Consider the following 24,022-nt stretch of genomic DNA (forward strand, 5'->3'; position numbering starts at 1 on the left):
TGCATTCTTAAAACAAGTAGGAAAATATAGCAAATTGGACTTTTAGTAAAGAATAACATCTATAAATTGTACACAGCAGGAATTATTATTTTTAATTTCAACTTTTTACACAACGTTTACAGTGAATACATTTGGTTGCCAACTAGATTCAGCTAACCCCCCCCCCCCCCATATTTGGGAAAATTAATCTGTTTCTGTATGAACTAGTTCTTACTCCTGGATGCATGAATGGCTTCATGTTTCTCAACATTTCTCTTTGGCATAATTTGTTCAGAGATGGAGACAAATAGTCATTAAAACACAAGTGAAGTGTCTTGGGGTCTCTTGGAATAAAATTATTTACTCTTTAGCACAAGAAGAGAGAATGAACCTCGATAACAAATGGCAATGTGAAGACACCAGATCAACTAACCCTTAGCCTACTTTATCTTTCTATGCATGTGTCACATTTCTTTATTGTTTAAGCCTTTTTGGACATTTTTGATTTTTTCTTTTTTATTTAATGTTTATTTCTTTTTGACAGAGAGTGAGAGTGAGCAGGGAGGGGCCGAGAGAGACGGAGACACAGTATCTGCAGTAGGCTCCAGGCTCTGAGCTGTCAGCACAGAGACTGATGTGGGGTTTGAACCCAAGAACCATGAGATCATGACCTGAGCCAAAGTCAGACGCTCAACTCACTGAACCACACAGGTGCCCAACGTCTTTGAATTTTTCTACCTTCACGCATCATGCATTTTTCTCAAAACCATTCGTGAATATAATTTTAATTTGAGAAATCTATGCTCCAAGACTGTAGTGATGAGGATGTAGACTTTATGTGCTGTCCTTCTGACCACAGTTGATTAGACTATGTCTACATATCTAATGAAGGCACTAGAATAGTTTATGCTGTGAAGTAAGTAGACCTAAAGTTTCTGATTAAAGGTTGATCTTCTAGGGGTGGGTCAGAACCTGAATAATGGGTGGTTTTCATCTTCTGCCCACTATTAGATCTGAACATTAGCTGCTCCAGTCTTCAGTTAGTCAGTAGATTTACATTCCTTAATTATCTGGTTTAAAAAAAGAAATCAGGGTGCCCGGGTGGCTCCGTTGGTTACGTGCCCGACTCTTGATTTCAGCTCAGGTCATGATCTCACAGTTTGTGAGACTGAGCCCCCCACTGGGGGCACTGTCAGCATAGAGCCTACTTGGGACTCTCTCTCCTTCTCTCTTTGCCCTTTCTCAGCTCGTGTGCACACACACTCTCCTCTTTAAAAAAAATCAGTAGTTCTTTAGGGCATTGATGAATTGTAATATTTTAATTCAAATCTTTCTTTTAGAGTAACTCAATACAGTCCTGGCTAACAACATCTGGAACATCATGCCGTGTTCCTCAGACCACTGGTAGAAGACATTTGTAGAATCTACCCAGGCATGGAAAAGCTGACGGCTGTTTACCAGAATGTTTGTCTATAGTTCTCAGAATGTTTCTCTATGAAACAGCATCAGTGTCTCAGGAATTACCACCCTCCTTCATGCTTATCCTGTGGTATGGAGACCTCCCACCATCCTAGTGTAATGGCTTTGACTCCCATCTGGATAGTAATGTACTTAATTCTGAGACGTTCCATTCTTACACAGCCATGTTCCATTCACCGTTCACAATTTCATGCTCTTTCTGCCTCTGAAAAAGCCTTCATGTACTTTTCCTTCTGATACGAAGAAAATGCTGTAGAGTAATCCCTGAGTTTATACGGTGACTAGTCTACATTCTTAGTTGTGTCATAGGTGTGGAGCCTGCCGGATTCCAGGCTATCTCCAGAGAGGACAAACATTTCATAAGTAATTTAAAACACTTTGTGTCTATGTTAAAATCAAATCTAGTTTGTCACTTTGCATAGATGTTTTGTAACATATCTCCCACTAATAAAATCACCAATCTCTATTCATGGTATTCCACTTGAAACGTATTAGTTCAGAACCCTACATTCTTTACAAAATTTACTCCTGTCTCAGTGTAACTTCCACAGTTGTGATTATCCTTTTACTGTGATTGAAAAATTGGGCTGACCTGTGTTTGCTCCCTTATGTATAACATAAGCCCTGGAACTTGGTGTTGAACATAGACTCTCAGGTCGCACCAAGTGTGGTTGTGACCCAAAGTGGAGGTCAATGTTAGATTCCTACATAAACCCTGGAACAGGGATGAGTCTAGAGGATGTTATGCCAGTGACCTAAGTCATTCACAGAAGGACAAGTACTGGATGACCCCACTTGTATGAAGTATCTAAAGGCGTCAGACTCCTAGAAGCAGAGGAGAATGGTGATTAATTAACAGGGCCCGGGCGGGCAGAAATGGAGAGTTGCTCAATGGGGATAAAGTCTCAGCTATGCAGGGGAAACAAGGTCTAGACATCTGTGTTTAAAGTACATACTGTGTGGGGCGCCTGGGTGGCGCAGTCGGTTAAGCGTCCGACTTCAGCCAGGTCACGATCTCGCGGTCTGTGAGTTCGAGCCCCGCGTCAGGCTCTGGGCTGATGGCTCGGAGCCTGGAGCCTGTTTCCAATTCTGTGTGTCTCCCTCTCTCTCTGCCCCTTCCCCGTTCATGCTCTGTCTCTCTCTGTCCCAAAAATAAATAAAAACCGTTGAAAAAAAAATTAAAAAAAAAAAATAAAGTACATACTGTGTATTGTACTTTAAAATTTAAGAAGATAGATCCTAAGTGTTCTTAACACAATTTTTAACAAATGCTTAAGGAAAAAAAAGTTCATTTTTGCTCTTGATCCATGTTGCAGAGGCATCTAAGTTGTTTATGTAGCAAATGGTAACGAGTAAAATATGTTGCTTATGAATTTACATATGAAGTAAGCATAAACCAGGCATCACATAATCGATTTAGTTATTACTGGCATTAGTTGTAATCCCTTTCCTACTGTCCTTCCTTTGTTATGATAAAAAGCAATGAACATGCATACAGTCCCAATACTGGAGAACACAAGTATCTGAAATCTGTGTTTGTCTCCTCACAATAATTGCTTATGTAAACCTTAACAATATTACGTGTTTCAGACATCAATTATAGTTTTAGCACTGTTTAGGCCTTAGGCCCTGTTCCTATTTTCGGACCTCTCTTATTTGGTACAAAAATACTTTAGCTAAAAGCAGCTTTAGGAATGAACAGATAGCTTATTATTACGTACTTCATAATAAATAACAATAATTATAACAAAATCTAATCATAAATTTAACACAATAAGTATATTTAGGTAATAAACCGAGGAGAAGAAAGGGATTTTAATTTAGACATTGCCCTCTTTCTGTATTTTATTTGATTCCTGAGCAGAAAGACTGACTAAAGGAGCAGCCAGAAGGCACAGACACAGATTGGGAAAGCTCTTCTGTTTTTAGTAACTTTTGTGCATGTTTTACATCGATCATTTGTTTCATCAGCTAATCCTCAAGTGGAAGGCATGTCCTTTCCACTCGCAGAAGTTGAATTCCCTCCTTATCACCTCCAGCCAATGCGTACTTTCTTTTCCTTTTGCTTGTTGTTAGGAAAAAGGAGGCGGGGGGTGGGGAGGGACTGTTCATACCACTTGCTGGAGCTGTCTGCATTTTCATCCAAGCCTATGAACGGACATCAGAGTGCCCTTATGGTATTTTGCACAAAAGGCTCAGTGTTCATGGCTCTACTCAGAGAACCCAAAATAGCATTGAGTAAGCAGTGACATAGTGACATAGTGGTACTAAAAACGCAGGCATCCGTAACTCAGAGCAGTAACCCAGATGTCAGGTTCGGCGAGAAGCTGGTGAAGCAAAATAAGAAGCCTTCCTCCTGCTGTTCCTTCTGCGTTCATCACGAATTTGGAAGCTCAGTGTTGGGAGACCTCCTAGAACTGGAAGATACACAGGTAAGAATGTGATAATTAGGCATATTTGACTTCTATGAATTATCTCTTAGTGGAGAGAGGGCCCAAAAGTACTTGAAAAGCTCTTTGCTAGTTTATGGTCCATAAGGGGAAAAATGTTCTACAATATGTGAAACCATGACACGTATATGAACTTTTTCAAAGCCAAATATTTGTGACAGTATTTGCCATCTCTGCACTAGAGATTTGAGGAAAAATCTAGAACATTAAAACATTAAATTTATTGGGGGAGAGCATCACTGCTGCTTCCTTCCCTTTCTCCAGGATTTTGTTTTATCATATGTTTATCTCTATACTATCAGATGCTATAAACCATGAAAGCACCTTAAAGGGATGAGAAAAATATAAAGTAAATATTTTAATTAAATTAATTGTTGATTAAATTAAATCGATTATTTATGATTATCAGTATGGAGCTTTCCGCATATCTGAATAAAACTGAATGTTTCTTTGAAGGACTGTTGATTCTCAACGTTGACATATAATTATTTTATTTTCTTCCCCTTTGCCAGTTGTTTTGGGTATCAAACTTTGTACTGACTCTAGAAAAATCTTAAAGCAAAAAGCTTCGGTAATGAAGAATATTATAATAATAATACTAATAAAAGGAATCTGTTGGGCATATTATCAATACAGACACATATTCTGGAATGTGCACATATTAATTTCAATAAATTATATCCATTACATGTGATAAAACTAATTCATCAAATGTGAAAGACAAAAAAGTCTAAATTAAGAATATATAAATTGTAGGAGATACTTAATATTGTTTCAGTTTTAGTTTATAACAAGCAATTTTTAGTAGGGTTACTAATTTTAATGAAATATTTCAGTGTAAATTTGCCTGAGGGATTTAGTAAATCTGTAACTACAATATAAGAAACACACAAAGAGGTAGCAACAAAAATATCTAAATAGAATGGCAACTATTTTCTTTAAATACATTTCTATTTTAGTTCTATGCATTCATTTTTTGAATTAATATATCTGTAGAGAAGACATTATTAATGTGAAATATTTACAACTTTAGCAATATATATTTATATTTTGGATCCATTTGCAATAACAAATAATGTAATAAAATAATATACATTCATATAATATCCTTTATTCCACATTTTAAAAACTTTAGATGTTTAAATATTACACATATGCACATATACATACTTCTAATTTTTAATTTAAAATATTTACATTTTAATATAAAGTGTACATTTCTGTTTTCCAAATTTTATAACTAACACAACTATTCCCAAAAAGTAATAAATGTTATAAAATTAAAAGTGTAAAATTATTCAATCTTTACAAATAACCAGTTTATGAAATCTAGAAGTCATCTGATCTCTTATTCTTTACACGTGTTTTAACAATGACCAAAATGTCTCAGATCATTCTGTAAATTATATCTGTATTTTCCATTGTCAATTTTAGTAAGTTCTTGTGCCTTAATGAAATATTGAAATATTTATACTATTAGTGTATCTCTCTCTCCCTCTCTTTCTCTCCTCTCTCTCTCACAGACACGCACACACACACACACACACACACACACACACACACACACGTAGTAGAAGTCTTAAAGGATATATTATCTATTTATATTTTTGGTTTTGTTTTCTCCTCTGGAATCTTTCCAATATACTTATCCCCAGGGAGCTTTTTTTTTAACAAATTCAATCAAATTATCATAAATTAAGATGCATTAAAATCTTTAAAATGATGTGCACACATGCTTCTCAAGCATTCTTAAGATATCTGGCTTATCTTTCAGGAATTTGTCATAATGAAGACATATACAATTTGATAAATGATAACCTATAGCTAAATATAAATTGATATTGAATATTTTTGACACTCACACTCTTAACATGTTATCTTTAAATATTATATTCAAAGTGTTACTGAGTAGTATTTAACACGTTATTGGGTAGTAATATAGTAGAAATAAGTGTATCACATGATTTAAAAGGACATGTTGGTCTTTTCATAAACCTTTCTTTAGGTTGGGATTTATTGCTCCTGACCTAATGTTTGAGAACAATGATAATAAATATGAGAAAAATGGAACATTTATATTTTGTTGTCATGACAATTTCCTCCTACTATTTATAATCTTCCAGTACCTATGTCTTTGCTTTGGCATAATAGGTTGAGGGTGAAAAATAAACATGAAACTTAATAACCCCACATGAATCCTTTCTTTCTAGCATTGCTTTTGACAGCTCACAGACTTGAGAAATGAGTTGCTTTTGCCAAAGTGACCAGAAAGATGTTTGACACGTGCTTGAAAAACCCATACTCAAAGAGTTTTCAACTCTCATCACCACTCACTTGAAAGAATCCACTTAAATGTTCTAAAACCTGCTTTTCTGCAACTTACAACAAATCAATGTCTTTCTGAAATGATGCATGCTCTGAGATGATCCAGTAAGAGCATTCTGGTCTCACTTTAAAAACCACTTTAGAATTAGGAGAGCAGAAATATTTTTGTCAGAAATTCATTGCACTAATTACTCATTAAAAAGACATTCGGAATCATCAAAGAATGTTTTAAAGTTAAGACAAAGTATCTAATTGTTGGAGGCTTTGCTTTGGCACACGAAGTCGAGTTTGAAATGTTAGTATAGGACAGTGACTTAACAAATTACAAGATCAGTACATCCACATTTTATCTGTTCCTTCATTCTAAGAACTTACATGATAAATGAACTTTGTAAATTTATAGGATAGTATATTAAAGTGGGAAAAATTCTGGCACATCAGTTATAGCTTAAAATAACCTAGGTAATTTTCTCTAAGTGCAAAATTTAGAAATGTCATTTCTGTGGAAATGAGCAAATTATACATATAAATCATAGAAAAGGAAAATGCCACCATTTTTTTTCTGTTTTTAAATTGGATTATAGCTAAATTATTTCCAAGGGTTTGCTACCATTTTTTTAAAAAATTCTAGTAGAGATTGACCTTTTTTTGATGAAGAGATAATGCTGCTAAATTCAGAGACAAACATAAAATGTAACAAGGAAACTAAAGAGATAAAAAGAAAAGGGTATACATGCATCTTTCTAAAAACTTTTTAATGGTATTGTTCTTTGTTATTAAGTAAATACTTCATGACAATGTTTGAGATTGCTTTTGAACCAGAAAGGCAAAATATAATGATTTCCCCATAATATTAGATGAAAAAGAAAGGGGTCATAACATCACTTTTCAGATAGAAGTCTCTCCCTTCTAAATAGGGCTTTTGTCTTCAGGTCCATAGAGGACATTGGTTACTCTGGTTATTTTCTCTCTTGTATCCAATGTCTGTAAGATATGCCAATTCTATAAGTATATCAGGATTTGACTCCAAATTATTGGTTAATAATAAATAGCATATGTGTTTTCGTATACACACTTATACATGTGTCTATGTATTTGTTTATGTATTTACATATATACATTTTAAATATTCATAAATTTGAAACATACGCATGTGCGCGCGCGCGCGCACACACACACACACACACACACACACACTCATTTGATAATTTCAAGACCACACAAATTATTTGTTAAAATTCTATGCCTTTTCTTTTCCCCTCATCTTTTTTATTTTTTTTTATTTTTTAAAGTTTTTATTTTAATTCCAATTCGTTCACATACAGTGCTATGCTGGTTGCATGTGTAGAATATAATAATATAACACTCCCATACATCATCATGTGCTCATCACAACTAGTACACCTACTTAGCACACCCATCACCTACTTAACCCATTTCCACACCCGCCTCCCCTTTGGTAACCATCAGTTTGTTCTCCGTCGTCAAGAATCTGTTTCTTGATTTGCCTCTCTCTCTCTCTCTCTCTCTCTCTTTTCCTTTTGCTGATTTGTTTTGTTTCTTAAATTCCACACAGGAGTGAAATCAAGTGGTATTTGTCTTTCTCTGACATTTTGCTTAGCATAATAGTCTCTAGCTCCATCCATGTCCTTGCAAATGGCAAGCTTTCATTCTTTTTCGTGGCTCAGTCACATCCCATTGTATATATGTGCCACATCTTTGTTACCCATGCATCAGTCAGTGGACACTTGGGCTGCTTCCGCAGTTTGGCTGTGGCAGGTAGGGCTGCTCTAAACATTGGGATGCATGTATCCCTTTTGAATTCATATTCTTTCGTATTTTTTGAGTGAATACCTAGCAGTGCAGTTGCTGGATTGTAAGGTAGTTTTATTTTTACCTTTTTGAGAACCTCCACATTGCTTTCCAGAGTGGGTGCACTAATTTGCATTCCCACCAACAGTGCAAGAGGGCTCCTCTTTCTCCACATCCTTACCGACACCTGTTGTGTCTTGTATTTTATGTCATTTACATAATGGATTATATATAAAGTTACTTCTATGAAATTTAAATTGAAACCATTTTAAAGATATGGAGTAATGTTGTCATTGTGTGTGTATATTAAACTAATGTTTAAAACACACAGCTCTTAGGGGCGCCTGGGTGGCTCAGTCGGTTAAACGTCGGACTTTGGCTCAGGTCATGATCTTGTGGCTCATGGGTTTGGGCCCCACTTCAGACTCTGTGCTGACAGCTCAGAGCCTGGAGCCTGCTTCAGATTCTATGACTCTCTCTCTCTCTCTGCCCTTCCCCTACTCGTGCTCTGTTTCTCTCTCTCTCTCTCTCTCAAAAATAATAAACATTTTGGGGCGCCTGGGTGGCGCAGTCGGTTAAGCGTCCGACTTCAGCCAGGTCACGATCTCGCGGTCTGTGAGTTCGAGCCCCGCGTCGGGCTCTGGGCTGATGGCTCGGAGCCTGGAGCCTGTTTCCGATTCTGTGTCTCCCTCTCTCTCTGTCCCTCCCCCGTTCATGCTCTGTCTCTCTCTGTCCCAAAAATAAATAAACGTTGAAAAAAAAAATTAAAAAAAAAAAATAATAACAAACATTTTAAAATTAAAAAAAAACACACACAGCTCTTAAATCATAAGTATAATTTTGATGAGATTATGTGACATTGTATTATAATGATATTGAGCATTTGCATTGAGAAGAGGAACAAGCAATACATTTTTAATGCTGTATATGTGTGAGTTAAGTATCACAAATTTTAGTAAACTATTAATTAGCTGCTTTCTACATATTGTGAAACAAAATGATGTTAGGATTGCCACATTAAGAAAATAAGGTGAAGGATTATTTTGTGTAAGAATATCATCCCTTGGGACACCTGGGCGGCTCAGTCAGTCAAGCGTCCCACTTCAGCCTAGGTCATGATCTTGTGGTTCACAAGTTTGAGCCCCTTGTCAAGTTCTGTGCTGAGAGCTCCAAGCCTGGAGCCTGCTTCGGATTCTATCTCTCTCTCTCTCTCTCTCTCTCTCTCTCTCTCTGCTCCTCTCCCACTAGTGCGCGCTCTCTGTCTCAAAAATAAATAAAAACATTAACAATTTAAAAAAATTTAAAAGAACATCATCTCTTCATAGAACATATTAGCTTTTTACCCATTTATAAATGGAGCGGCTCATAATCTAGAGAACTTAAGTTTTAGGGAGAAAAAGGAAATTTATTCACTCATTAATTAATTCATTAATTAATTTGTCAGATTATACTGAATGCTTCTACATTTAAACACTGAAAGGAAGCATGTTTATCTTCTCTGGCATAAAATGCAGAGGAATCAAAAACTTAAAAAATCTATATCATCTTGCTTTTGAAATCCATTTTGTACATCAAATTAACTATATTCATGTTGATTTTCCTTCTTGAAATCTATATGTATTTTTAACTTATCCCATCTCTTGGAGGTACACTTTTAGCATTTTCTAGTTCTAAATATGTATCTCTTTTAATTTTTCCTATATACATTTTATTTAGAATTAAAATGATGTACCCAAATCTCTTATTTTGGGAATCATAAAGTAGAAATTTATTTACTCTGTAAGCATGCTATTCATGTTAAAAGGATTTAAAAATCTCCCTTGAAAGGTGTTTCCAATATTGTATTTACTAAAATGCATTACTTTGTCATTTTTTTGTACATAGCTAATAGCACATAGTTGGAAAATGATATCTTCAAAATGTAAAATAGTTGTGTTAAACACTCCACTAAACTAGTCCATCTGGTTTCAAATTTTGTCTTGAAAATTAATTTTCATGACTATGTACTCTGAATAAACTCAACAAGATAAACTAAAAATGCAAGCTACTAAAAAAAATTGTGGGCTAGTCTTTAAGTTATTTGAACTTTGTATTTAAAAAACAAAACAAAACAAATGATATAGAATTTTTGGCTTATATGTTTTATATGAAGAAACTAAAAAAAATTGAGTTTTTTATTATAAACTTGAAACTAAAATAGTTATGTAACAAAATGTACACAAATATTTTGTACCAAAATAATTATATATTCTCATTTACTTTTTAAAACTAGTCCTTTGAAATATACATTCCATACTAGGACTCAAAATTTATTATAATTTTAGTCCAAAATTTTTGTGGATGAATAAATACTAAATTAAGCTCTTAATCAATTAATTTTTTTTCAGTTTTGAAATTGATTTGAGTATCATCTTAATACATGGAATAATCTGAGAGATTAAAAGTTGAATTTTCTGAATTTCTTTTTTTAACTCTCAAATCACAGAGAAGTGTAAGGAAACGATTATAATTATATTACTATTATTTACTTATATATTGTTGTTACTCATAATAAATAGAATTTACTGAGTGGTTACGTTGGTACTCGGTTTATTTTTTTCTTTGCAACATTTTTGCTTGTTATTGCTCATTTAATTGTCCCAAAAATGGAATCTCAAACACTACATTTTCTATCTTAAAGCATTCTTCTTTAACTCCAAACTTCCCAGGGAAGAGTTCCCACATCTCTGCTTTTCCTCTATTAGCATCTACTTTGAATGAGTCATCCACTCTTGGAAACCAGTTCTAGACTCTAGTCATTCTTAAATCCACTCTTTTCTGATTCCTGACAATCACTCCAAAAACTTGTCTTTAGCTATTCATGAAGACGTACCACTTTTTAGTTTGTTTTTTAATTGACAAACGGTTTAAGAAACCTAATCTGGGCACTTTGGGTGCATGTTAGTTTTGGCGCTGGGTAAATTACTGCTCATATTGATGTGGCTTCCTTTGGTGACAAGTTAAGAGAGATTTCTGTTTTCATGTTCAGCTGGTAACATTGATTTTTCCAATTACATACAACTCACTATAGAACTCTACTTATTAATACTGTGAGTGTTGTCCACTACTAAATCTTTCTATTATCCAATGACCCAACAACTATCATTGTCATCGTCTTGTCTAATCTCTTTAAACATTTGAGTATATGTGTCAAAAGTTACTTAACTAGCTTTCACAAATAGATTTATATTTTTTACACAATAATATATTGGTAAACAATGTTTTGCACCAAAATTTCTAAATAACAATTTGCTTCTTTAGGATTGTGTCCAGGCATGAGTTTAATAGATAAAATGGTGTGAAATACTTAATACTCCTGAAATATATTTTCTAATTTTTTTTTAAAAAATATAGTTTCAGCTTATTTTACTTGCATGAAAAACAATTCATGACAAAAAGTTATGGATTAATAAATTGGAGGTTATAGGAAGTAAGTGCATATATTTGAGAGACTTAAGAGGTAGAATTGACCATAGATGAAGCTTGAATATGTGTGGAGGTAAAGCAAATGTGGAAGGGGGATTCTTTATTCACTTATTCAAGTGCCAGTTTTTGAGCGGGTACTGATTTTGTTCAGTGAGAGACAGAACATAATAATAAGATGAACAAACAATAAAAGATAACGGTTTCTATGTGGGTCATAGACTTTGAAATGTCTCTTAGAAAGTAGGTCTATAGATTAAGAAAGAGATAAATATGGACTGTTGGTGATCCTTTGTGATGCTTTGGTGTCTAGATGTTAATCGAAGCCATAAAATCCGAAGATAAATTATCTCATGTATAGAATAAGCAAAACATTTCTTAAGAATGGGACACCTGGGTGGCTCAGTCGGCTAACCATCCGACTCTTGATATCCACTCAGGGCAGGATATCACACTTTGTAGGATTGAGACTCACTTTGGGCTCTGAGCTGACAGCATGGATCCTGCTTGGGATTCTCTCTTTCTCTTTACCCCTCCCCTATATGTGCATGTGTGTTCTGTCTCTCTCTTAAAGAAAAATGGAACTCGAGTATTTAGGGAAGAGGACAATCAAATAAAATAGAGATTCTTGAGGTGAAAGAAGAACTTGAAAGTGTATAGAGCTTTGCAAGCCAAAAAAGAGAATTTTTAAAAAGGAGTGGGGTTATGATGAAGGCAACATTGTGCTGCACCACTAATTAAAAAAAAAAAAAAAAAGAAAAGTATTTATTGAAGTTTGTTAAAGAAATAAAGGGGATCCTTCTCACCCTGGATGGATTGGTTGCATTGTAGTATTGGGAGAAAAGCCAGATTGCATTTTTCTGTAGATTGGATGAGAAAATGTGGAGACTGCAAATGGCCACTTATTCTGTAATAATATTTGCCTTCCATTTCTTCCAGATCTACTTTTGTATGTTGTGCCTTTTGAATTAATCTTTTCAGTCTTTTTTTATCCTATTTTCTATATCTGTGCTTTGTTTTTGTACTTTCTTAAAGATTTTTTTTCCAAATTTATCTTTCAAAATATCCTCCTACATATACCTTTAACAAATAGCCAGGAATTACAATTCCTGTCTAAATACTCTTATTAAGAGCAAGCTATGATCCTTTCCTGGAGGATGGAGGAAGTTTCTTTTATTTACCTAAGAAGATTTTGATCTGTCTTTCCTTTCATTTCCTTTCCTTTCCTTCCCTTCCCTCCCCTTCCCTTCCCTTCCCTTCCCTTCCCTTCCCTTCCCTTTCCCTTTCCCTTTCCCTTTCCCTTTCCCTTTCCCTTTCCCTTTCTTTTGTCCTCTACCACTCTTGGCATTTGTTTCTGCTTCTTTTCAGCTATATTTTATGCTTTGTATTTGGTTTGGACTTTTTCTTCCAACTAGAGTCTTGCCCCAAATGGGACTTCATGTATGTATAAGAATAAGGAATGTAAAAATTGTTTGGGAAATCTCTTTTTGTATAAGTGAGGAATGGAGTCTAAATACTGCCAGACTTTATGAAACATTTTTCTGGCAAGACCAAGGTGATTGATTTAGAGATTCTGAAATATCATTTCGGTTGTTCTCTTGAGGATATATATTTCTCCATCAAAGAAAGTTGAAAGGGGGTGCCTGGGTGGCTCAGTCGATTGAGCGGCCTACTTCTGCTAAGGCCGTGATCTCACAGCTCATGGGTTTGAGCCCCGCATTGGGCTTGTGCTGACAGCTCAGAGCCTGGAGTCTACTTCGGATTCTTTGTCTCCCTCTCTCTGCTCCTCCCCTGCTCTCTCTCTCTCTCTCTCTCTCTCTCTCTCTCTTCCTCTCTCTTTCAAAAATAAATAAATATTAAAGAAATTTTTTAAAAAGAAGGTTGATAGGAGGCAGATAGGCAGGGGAGAGAGAGACAGAGAGAGACTTCAACTTACAAGTTGATAGAAATCAACTTTTGTAAATCTATATTTGGAAGTTACAATGGAACTATATGGTAATGGTTTTATCCTTCTGATATCTCTGGAGTTCTTAGGTTCTGTGACTACTTATACGCATTTCCACTCCTGTATCCTGCCAGATCCTGGCATTTCACATAATGTAAACTGGACGCCATTAGCCTTGGGTGTAAAAACCTGAAATTATTTGTAATCTTTAGGATGTATTTCCCATTGTCAATTGCTGTGACATTGAATGAGCTCTTTCCTGCATGATTTAAACAGTATGCATATTGACAGTTACTCCTCAGATTTTTTATTCTTGTAACAATCGGGACTTACTAGTGATTCTGTTTTGTACTTCAGGAAGAGATTAATTAGAATTTTCCCAAGAAACCTGGGAGTATAAATATTTAAATAAATGGCATCTATTTGTGACATAATTATTACTATCTTTATTGAATATTTAAAGCATAAGCTTCAGGTCCAGCTAATTATTTTTATGCGACTTATCACAGCACACCTAGAAGTTAGGTATGTTATCTCATTTTGCAGTTGGAGAAACTCAGTCTGATAGTGTTTAAGTACTTTGACTGGTGTCATGCAACTATAATATTATAGAGGCACAAATCTTTACATTTTATACTGATTCTCCTTAACGGTCAGTATTCATTTAATAGTAAATGAAGATTTAAGTAATATAATTAAGAAAAAGAACCAGCTGGAAATTATACAGTTCATTTGACTTAATTCCTTATTTCATAACCTACCTTTGTCTATCCTCAATCTGTATTACTTCTCATAACCATCTATTCTAGGTGTAATTTGGCAGCCAGAACGTTACTACTGCATGACCAGGGCATAAAGTAAAAGTTTGAGGACCCCTGCAAATTGTTCTCTTGAAGAAAGAGAAAAGCAGGATAAGGTGCACGATATGGACTTGAATATTCAAAATGGCCACGTTTTCCGTCTTGCAGAGCAGTCTCCAAGGAAGTGACTCCCTGATAGTCTCCTATAGGTAACACAGAGTGTGCCCAAGAGTGTCAACTCAACTGTGACAAAATATGAGAAATTCTATTGAAGTTTTACCTCATACCATTGCATTTCAACTTTGAGAGTATTTTTTTATGAAATATCTAGATAGTGGTAAAAGTTATAGGAATAAATGATTAGCACCTAAAAACGTATTACAGCATTGGAGTTTACCCTAAGTATTTTTTTTTTCTCATAGGAGAATAGGGAAACTGCTCTAGAAATAAATCCTGGCCAGTATCTCCACATATGTTTATGTTCTAGAATAGCATCCATATTTGGAAAATGGCTCCTGTAAGTTTAAGGGTACCAGCTCTGGAGGAAGTAAATTGCTCGGATTTAACTCTGGCCTGACCAAGTATTACATGGCTAAGCAAAGCTATTTCTATGGGTTCACTATCTGCCTTTACAAGATAGCAATAATAATGGAACATATGCCATAGAATTGTTGTAAGATAAATCAGTTAAAGAATGGCATACTCTTTGTATAGTAATAACCATGAAGTAAGTACCCAGTGTATGCTGGGTAAGATGTTGATGATGATAACGATGATGGTGGTGATGGTGATGGTGAGGATGAGGATGATGGCCGTGGTATCCTTGAACTATCTGCCTTAGAATCACGCTGGAGCTGTTAAACACACCTAAATGATGAATCTGAATCTGTGGAGTGTGGTATCCACATTTCACTTAGCTTTTCAGTTAATTCTAGTGTGAATAAGGTGAGTACATCATTTTCCAAAAATTGAGTGATGGAACCAACCAAGTTATCGTTTACTTTACACTTATTTAAAGAACAAGGGATCCTTTCCATACATAATAAACGCTTTAGGGACACCTGGGTGGCTGGGTCAGTTGAGCATCTGACTCTTGATTTCGGCTCAGGTCATGATCTCATGGTTTGTGGATATAGCCGTGCATCAGGCTCTGAGCTGACAGTGCAGAGCCTGCTTGGGATTCTCTCTCTCCCTCTCTCTCTGCTTCTCCCATACTTGTGTGCTCTCTCTCTCTCGCTCTCTCTCTCTCTCTCTCTCTCTCGCTCTCTCTCTCTCTCTCTCGCTCTCTCCCTCTCTCTCTCCCTCTCTCAAAATAAGTAAGGAAACAGTAAAAAATACTTTAGGGGTGCCTGGGTGGCTCAATCGGTTGTGCATCTGACTTCATCCTAGGTCGTTATCTCATGGTTCTTGAATTCTAGCCCGGCATCAGGCTCTAGGCTAACAGGTTTGAGCCTGGAGCCTGCTTCAGATTCTGTGTCTCCCTCTCTCTCTCCACCTCCCCTGCTTGCATCCTGTCTCTCTCTCCTTCAAATATAGATAAACATTAAAAAAAAATTTAGAAAATTATGATACTATTTTATAAATTTTTAAATTGTGTATTCTACACACACACACATACACACACATGCACAATGAAGTATATGGCTTTAAATTTTTTTTTCCATTCACTAAGATTTGGGTCTTTAAAAAGTCATGTTTATATTGTGCCTTTTTCAATACAAAATTATATTTTCCACACCATTTGGCAGTGGTGCTTACTAAGTATTGCTTTTGATGGTAAAATACATTTATAGTTATTATAGTGATAAAAAATATGTACTGAAAACAATTGATAATTGAAGAAAGGAACATTTAGATGATATATTTGACCATGTGTTATGTAGTTACTAATACAACATCAGCAAAAAAATGTCAAATAGAGGGTAACTGTCTTTATTTACTGTAGTAAGCAATGGCTAAAAAGATTTTCAACAAGTGAAAAACAAAATAATATATACTTAATGGAAATTGAAGACAAAATAAATAAATTTGTAATACATTCTTGGGACAGTAGAATGCATTGTTGGTAAGAAGAAAAATATTTTTCCTTTCCTTGTTTCTATGGTGATACATACATTCAATTTGCCGGATATTATTTATGTGATGAAAATAATGAACTCGTAGTGTTTCATATTTATCCAAACAACGTTTTGGGGAAAAATGTCTCCCTTTGCATAATTTTATGATTGTGGAAATTCTCATGCTTTACATGCATGGTAACTGGTGATTTTGTTAAACCATGATTTATTTCATGGTTCAAGAAATCTTCAAAAGTATACTTTGTTCATCGTTCTATGAAGCTTTTATTTCCTAAATTTGTTTTTTTAGTTATTTTTACCATTGAAAGTCATTATTTATTGGTTCTATACTATCTGAAAGCCGTATATTCATTAGAATTAAACTGATAATAAAGGAAATTGGGGATATGTATTATATTTTCTAATCGGTGGATCAGTGGCATATCTGCATGAATAATAGTATTCAACCTGTATAGAACTACACACACACACACACACACACACACACACACACAGCAGAAGCCTTTAAAAAAAACATTCTGGGGGCGCCTGGGTGGCGCAGTCGGTTAAGCGTCCGACTTCAGCCAGGTCACGATCTCGCGGTCCGTGAGTTCGAGCCCCGCGTCAGGCTCTGGGCTGATGGCTCGGAGCCTGGAGCCTGTTTCCGATTCTGTGTCTCCCTCTCTCTCTGCCCCTCCCCCGTTCATGCTCTGTCTCTCTCTGTCCCAATAAAAAAAAAAAAAAAAAAAAAAAAAAAAAAAAAAAAAAAACACAACATTCTGTTTGTTTAAACATAATTTTTGTTTTTGTGTGTAATGAATGCAACTTTGATTACTTTTATTCACAGAAACTAAAAATGAATCAGATTCAACTAATTATGAAGATAAAATCTACTTGGGATCAATTAAAAATAAATCTACTCTCTAGAATATTGTATGGTGATCCAAATCACAACAGTTCCTCAATTCAGTTTATATAGGTATAATATCCTAATGCCAAAAAAGACAGTGTAGGAAAGAACAGGTAGAATCATTTTTCATATGATATTAGCTGGAAATCATCATATGCTATATAGTCTATATTATATATCTTAAAATTTATATTTTGTGTAACATATATACTGCCTACAATATATACCATAGGTAGTTTGTAATATATAACATATATAGCTTACACTTTATAGATTAAGTATTAAGTTTTTATTATGTATTATATACATACAAAGTGGTATGTATACATTAGGAATGCAAGAATGTCTCAATATTATTGAAACTATTCACTCTATTCTGTACCCTATCAGACCAAATCGAAAGAAAGAAACCACCTGGTAATCTCAATTCATAATCTCATTTTATAAAAACAAAAAAAACCCACAAAAAACCCCACATATTTATAACAAAAACTCTTTAAAAACTAGGAATGAAAGTAACTTTTTAGCATATTAAAATATATGACAAAACCCTCAATATTTATCCTACTTAATGTTTAAATACTAAAAGCCTTTCCCTGTGAAAATGGGGAAAAAGCAAACATTTTGGAATTTTATGTGTGTGTGTATGCATGCATGTAATGTACTTTTAGATTATTGGTTATTAGGTATTGTGAGATGAGCAAGTCCTTGGCTATTTATTCCCCTGTGTGTCCCATGTGCCCTTGGCTTTTCAAATTTTTCTCTCTGGCACTGAACTCAAGCATGTGGTTATAGCCTCTGGGCTTGAAACTGGGAATAGAAATCTACAGGACTGAACATACAAGTGTCTACGCACAATAATTCAATTAATTTTTCCTGAAGTAAACAAGTTGAATTGAATCCATCAGTCAGATAATAGTTAGGAGGGTCAGATTTAACAGTTGGGTTAGTGGGCAGGAGAGGTATGATTAGAAAGGAAGAAATATAATTACTACTATTATTGGAGATTTAGGTATACCTAAATATTTTACTCTCTAGAATATCAACATAAATAAAAGGTTAATATTTGAAAGCAAAAGAAAAAATTAAACTCAATATGAAAGAGTTTAAGTATTTGCTTCAAAACTAGTGAGGAAATGGCCAAATAATTAATTCAGTACCTAAAATTGTGGAGAAAATATCCTAAAAAAATCCAGACTGGGTTGGGTTGAACTAGAGAGGCCATGGCTTGACGTATATACAGGAAGAAATTAGCTGAATTATACAGACTCTGGAGATTTGTACCCTATTTAACTACCCTTAATGTCTTAACTTGGAAATGGCTTAACTTGGGCCGCTGTCTGAAATAATGTTTTTGAAATTAATATGCAAATGTACTTGTCCCTGGGCACATCATCTTTCTCCCCCACTCTGACCCTATTCAACTTCTTGTATTCTTTCAGGTTAGGCATTTTTATCTCTTTTATTACTCTGACAAGACTTGATTCCAGCTACTATCTATAGCTGGCCTTTGTGACTCCTTTTTTTCTCATTAGTTTATATAACCCCACTTTGGCCTTCTTTCTTCTCTTTTTAAACGGAGGTTTACAATTAATATCTCACTGATTACAAAGAAAATTAACAAGAAGAAACACGAAGTACCTCGTATGGTTCCAGGAATATAGTTGGGGGTTTTATTAAGGTGCTAGGCTATGTAGTCAAGTAACCTCGTACCACAAATATTTAATGAGACTCATGGGGGTACAATATTCAGTTCCACACAGTTGCCAGTGCCCCTACCTTGATTGAGGTTCTGTCATCTCATAGCTACAGCATCTGATTGCCAGAGAAGGGAGAGAGAAAGACAAAATAATTATTCACAGGTCTTTCACCGCTCCAGGTCTGAAGTGATAAGCCATCACCTTTATTTATAAATGTTTAGAAAGCTAATCACATAACCCAGCCAAATTGTAGGAGAGATATTGGTATACAATAGTATGTGTACCACAGTGACCAAAAGATGTTAGTTCTTTTTTTTTTTTTTTTTTTTTTACTCTCAGGTTATGTTCTCCTCCTAACCATGTCAGCTTGCTAATCATCCCGGGGTTAGGGATGGATTACGTCATCCTAAAGAATTAAAAGTAAGCCTTTCTTACAGCAATGGAGTGAAAGGAAACATCCCATGACAACAATTACAATTCTGAGTATGGAATCCCCAAGTGCCCACTTAGAATCTTCACCTGTAAGTTTTGCAGGGAGATACCTTAGTATTTCGAAGCCTACCTTTGACATTCCCTAGACAGTCTCTCTTGAAATCCAGTCGGTCATCAAATGTTGTCAATGCTGTTTCCGTATTACTGATTCTGTGACTCATCTCTTTTTCTGCAGACCGTGATTAGTCTGAGTACTGGGATACACTGGCACCTTGAAGTGAGGGGCAAACAGTCATGGGCTTGAGTCAGGAGATCCAGGGAAGCAACATCCCAGTGTCTGGAATTGCAGATGGCCTTGAAGCACTGATTCAGACATTCAAAATATTTAATTAAAAGCTAATATCATATTAAATGATTAATTTAAAAAGGATTAAAATAAAAATATATATGTATGTGAGTTAAATATAAAGGCAGACATTAACATGGGAAACAACATAATAGACAATACAGATTTCCCAAGATTTTTCAGCTGAAAGAGTACAACAACCTAACAGTTTCAAGATAGTTGTTTTTGTATTTCAGTAAGTGGACAAGGGTTAAATAGATTTCCACAAATATACAGTACCTTTTTTTTGGAGTGAATATTGAGGTAGTGTTTGACAAAAAAAAATTCGAGTTCAAGATATAGTCTATAACCTGTCACCAACCACCCATGCTACTGCTCTAACAGTAATTATAAAGGTACTTATGGAATAAAAGGGGACTGTTAATAGACATTTCAAAGTCTGCATTTTTCCCCCTTTTATAAACACATAACTCCTTAAATTAAAAGAAAGGTGGGGGAGCGCCTGGGTGGCTCAGTCGATTAAGTGCCTGACCCTTGATTGTGGCTCAGGTCATGATCTCATGGTTGTGAGCCTAAGTCCTGCGTTAGTCTCTGTGCTGATTGTGGAGCCTGCTTAAGATTCTCTGACTCTCTCTGTCTCTGTCTCTCAACCTCCCTCTGCCCTCTCCCCCACTTGTGTGCTCTCTCTCTCTCTCTCATTTTGAGAGAGAGAGAAAGGAAAAGAATACTTCCCCTGTAATAATTTAACTGCTCACAGCCCTAAGAGCTGCATTTTATTATTTGTTTCGCACTGAGGTTTTATAAAATTTGCTTACTTAACACATTTGGATCTTAATATCAGAAGTTAGACATGCTTAATTAAATTGTGGGAGAGAAGTGTTTTATCTTACTTTTATTAAGTAGCATTTTAGAAACCATGATTTTGGGAATTTTCCTTTCTCCCCTAAGCTTCAGGATTTCCTGACCATCGCAAATTATTAGGCTTTTGATATATCATTTTGACCAAGTCACTCAACGGTTTTCTAAAGATGGAGACATTATATTAATGGCCATCTGTTTTTCCCTATGAGGAGCTGGCTTAGTTGAGCTTAGTTTTTTAGCTTTCCACAAGCCTTTCAGAAGACATTATATTTTTATAAGTTTTCACAGATGGAATAATTATCTTTATGTAACTAAGACGAGGTCATAGAAAAGACAATTCATAATTAAATTCAGTTACCAACTGTATAAGTGCATAGATTATAATATTTTCCATCCCTTAAGTCATAATTAGTCTTCTTTGAAAACATAATTGTTCTGAGTCACGCTGGGATTGCTTTCTGCCCGTATACATCCATACACTATCACATACTATTGCAAGCATGACAATGTTTATTTGTCAGTCACATAGCCATGTTCCAGAATAAAAAAAAAAAGACTTTCAAACCATTTGAGAATACATGTAGAACCCATGCATTACGTGCCATGTATCCTACGCATTTTGTGATGGCCATTTATAATGGCTTTTATTTTCATATGTCTGTCTTGTTTGAAGAAATAACAGCTGAATATTTTGAAGTTGAGAAATAGATTGTCATCACCCACTTATAGGTAGCTACTTCTATGTAGTTAAAAGCACTTACATAACAATAGGTGCCGGACAATATTTAGGCACATGGACTCATTTAATCAAGATGACTCCATGGGAGTGTCGCTGGCGTGGTCTTCGTTTTTCAAATGAGATGAGTAGGCAGCCAGAGTTTAGACTTCTATCAAGACACACAGCTAGTGGTACGGCTGGTGTAGTCATTCAGTCCTTCCTTGGCTCGTCAACCCACCAACCTGCCTCTGGAGAACAGCCCCAGAGACAGCCGATAGTGGTCTCTTGATCGTCACGATGGTACTAAATAAACCCCAAATAAACTCGTGTAACATGTTTGTTTGTTTGTTTGTTTGTTTGTTTGTTTTTAAAGAGGCTCCCAGCACGGAGCCACATATGGGACTTGAACTCATGACCCTTAGATCAAGACCTTGAGCTGAGATCAAGAGTCAGATGCTTAACCGACCTAGCCACCCGGGCGTCCCAGTCTTATAATTTATTACATAATTATAGGTAGACATGTAATAAATATTAAAATGTGATACACATGAGGAAAATTTTAATTGATCTATAATTTCTCAGTGCAGATATGATTACTACCTGTATTTGAGGGCATCGTCTTTCAGGCTCCCTCCACTGAATTTGTCAACATAAGTTTTTCCTAAATTAATGGATTCATTTTCTTTGCATTTAACTTATTTCCTTCACCTATCGAAGCATTACAGCCATATTTCCATATCATTAAATGACTTTACAGCACCGTATGTAATGGCTGAATAGCATGATGTTAATATGAATTTTGAAATTTGTTTTTATTCACTTGTTTCTTTGTTAACTGTGAGACCAATTTTATATATCTCTCCAAATGAATAGATTTAGAGTATTCAGGGAATTCCCAGTGTTTTTCAATTACACAGTGAAACTGAAAGCATGGATAAATACGTGCAGTTTTATCTCCTCGAATAATGTAAGTGATATTTTGTCAGATATTGGAAGTAAAGTATTGCTTTCTCGTTCTTGTTCTTTTTTTTTTCTTTTTGCTTTGTTGTTCTATGTTATATATTTTCACAAGAACATTAAGAGAAAAAAGAAACTTCACTAAAGAAAATATTTTACAGGTTTGACTGCAGCCACACAGAAAAGTAAGTGTAAGAAATAACATATGTACATGCAGTGACCAAATTAAAATCATTACAAATATGGCAAAGATATAATTAAGTCCCATGCAGAGTAATTGCATTGGCAACGTGTAATGAAGGATACGGTCCAAAAATGGTTTTAGGCAAATCTTCGGTGCGCAGACATGTAGCAATTCAGCCTTGAAATGATGAGACATCATGTTTTGGTAGCTTGTGGAAGGTGGAAAAATGTGGGATACCAGATTTTTTTAAAACGAGAGTTTGCCAGTGGGTGTTTCATCGGTTGGAATCTGTCTCTTCTCCTTCTAGAATATTTTCACATTCAGGCTCAATTTTGTCATTGTTTAACACTGAATATGGTGCTCAAGAATCCGCGGTCCTCTCCACTGCTGAGAACAGAGTTCCTAGAAGCCAACCCAGGGATGAAATGGCTCCACAACTCAAGACATGACACAAATAGTGAATGGGGAAGGCCGTGATGCCAAAGAGGGCTTGAGAGACTCTTATACGGGCACTCTGACTTCGTATTGCTTTATCTGTAGCAAAATGCTTTTATTTGTGCGAGTCAATATGCAAAATATGTTTCACGAGAGTTTATAAATGTGACAAAGAAAGACCTTTTACGTCTACTTCTACAGAGAAAGAGTTGGCACATGTTTTATTGCAAATTTGGTCCAGAAATATCACTTCTTCTCACTTACGTATGCAAGCTATATCCACTTACATTTCTTTCTATATTTCCTATTAGCGGTTCCGAGAAAGCCCTTTGAAAGCCTTTATGGGTGGTGTCACTCTATGAAGCTGCCAAGTTTCACTTGATTTTTAAAAAGATCACAAATAGGATCAAGTTTCTACATTTATCCAATCCACATTCTTCTAGCTTCAACTTTTATCTTCTCCCACACAGACACCAAATCCATCATTCTTACTTATTCTTCCCTTTTTTTGACCTCAATGATCTTTAGAAGAAGCAGGGAGAGGTACTCTAAAAGGAGATAACGGAAAACATTTTATTATGTCTAGTTTCAAGATTGGTCCAGACGTTAAAATGCAATTTATAGATATTTAGTTAATTCAAATACGGTGAACTATCACTGACAGATGTCATGCACATTGTTAGGTATCTACGTGTTTTCTTTCTTCCGTTCAGTAAGGCACAGTATATACTCTGTGCCCTTAAGATTACATTTCCAGTCTTATCTCTACCGGTAAATAATTATTTGCTACTGGACAGGTCACTCAAAATGTCTCGATATAAATTTCTTCATATGGGGATGCAATACATTAGAGAAAATACAGTTTCTAATATTCAAATTATATGATCCTACTTGGACATAATATGTTGATACTTACTATAATACTGTTATTCAGAGATTAGTATCATTTTATTATGCAATTTTGTGTTAATAGCAATGTCATTTAATTTTTATACATTATGTATTTTGAAATATAGTTCATTCTACTTTTTACTTAATATTTATAAATATGCCTAGGGACTGGAAATGAAATTAATCTAAACAAATTACCAGGAGACACAGGATTAGCATTTTTCCATATTGAAATATTATGCGGGTTTTAACCCCCACATTCACCTGACTGGAAAATAT

The 24,022-nt window shown here is 35.2% G+C and overlaps 1 protein-coding gene across 4 annotated transcripts in view; it reads left to right on the forward strand.

The window, feature by feature from the left end:
• The first annotated feature begins 3,531 nt into the window (after nucleotides 1-3,531).
• The window catches only part of CDH19 (cadherin 19), a 103,744-nt gene continuing 83,253 nt past the window's right edge, over nucleotides 3,532-24,022 (forward strand). The window contains exon 1 of one of the 4 annotated variants that reach the window (XM_058691850.1): nucleotides 3,532-3,890. The gene's annotated coding sequence lies outside the window, so the exon portion shown is untranslated. The remainder of the gene's footprint in view (nucleotides 3,891-24,022) is intronic. The other 3 variants (XM_058691851.1, XM_058691849.1, XM_058691852.1) reach the window with 3 other exon arrangements.

The sequence above is a fragment of the Neofelis nebulosa genome, chromosome 11, assembly GCF_028018385.1.
Source record: "Neofelis nebulosa isolate mNeoNeb1 chromosome 11, mNeoNeb1.pri, whole genome shotgun sequence".
NCBI classification, from domain to species: Eukaryota; Metazoa; Chordata; class Mammalia; order Carnivora; family Felidae; genus Neofelis; species Neofelis nebulosa.